Here is a 1,166-nt window from a genome sequence, read left to right as displayed (position 1 = left end):
AGTGAGAGGCTGGGTTGCTCCCAGGCAAAAGGAGAGATTGAGAGCTCAAAAATGCATGCTATTTCTTCCAGCATGGCAAAAGTAAGTGAGTGGAGTACCACCTTAGTAGGTGAAGGTGAGGGAGTGAGATGTGTGAGCCAGGGGGAGCCCCTGATGCAAGAACATAGAGAAAAAGAGAGAAAAGCAGGTACAGTAGATACAAGGGTGGAACCAGCCATTGCTAATGAGTCAATGATTGTGGATGATGCTGAAAAGGAAAGACAATTTCAGCAACATTACAAAGCTGTAATTGATAACATTTCCTTGGATGCTGACACTTTTACTCATCCTGTGACAGCCTATCAACTGTTGGCTGCTCAGGGCAATGAGGAGGCAGAAAGGTCACTACATCTAGTGCACACAACACAATCTCTTCAAAGGGATAAAGCTGCCATTCACAAAATGCCTTCTACAGCTGGTGAGCCATCTGAGGAATTTGGAGCAAATTCTGATGATGATGACTCTATTTCTTTTGATGGAAGCTTGAACTTAGGGGGAGATGAAGGCCCTAGTTCAATTCCAAATCTACCTGAATGGGCCTTGACTAAGGAGTATAGATCAGGGGAATTCAATGTCTCTTTAGTCAAATAAATCAACACTATTCAACAGGCCATTCAGAATACTTCACATGCAAGTATCAAGGCTATCCTCCAAGCTCACCTGGACTCACTGCATCTCATGAAGTTGCAGCAAGTAAAGCAAAATATGAGTCTAGATGATCTCAGGAAAGATATTGCTGACTTGAAATCCTTCACTTCAGAAAAATTGGATTCAGTCATGCCCTATGGTACTTTGCAGGACTTGGTTTCGAGATTGAAAAAGGAATCAGTTACTGAACAAAGGCTGGCCAAGTTGGAAGACAGAGTTCAAGGAATTGAAGATTCTGTGGCCACCCTTCTTCTCAACCAACAATCTCAAACCAATCTCCTAATGCAGCTGGCAAAAGCACAAGGCTTGACCCCTCTCCTTGATGATAACAAAAAGGGGGAGAATAAAAGGGAAGGGGAAGGAGAGCCCTCTACAAAGATTCAGATATCTAAAGTGCTAGTTCCTGCCATCACTACCTCTCCAATCATTCAAATCAAGGGAAAACCTGATGGAATTGATTTGATTCAGCTAGCAGCAGC

The sequence above is a fragment of the Apium graveolens genome, chromosome 3, assembly GCF_009905375.1.
Source record: "Apium graveolens cultivar Ventura chromosome 3, ASM990537v1, whole genome shotgun sequence".
NCBI classification, from domain to species: Eukaryota; Viridiplantae; Streptophyta; class Magnoliopsida; order Apiales; family Apiaceae; genus Apium; species Apium graveolens.
This window is presented reverse-complemented; position numbering follows the sequence as displayed.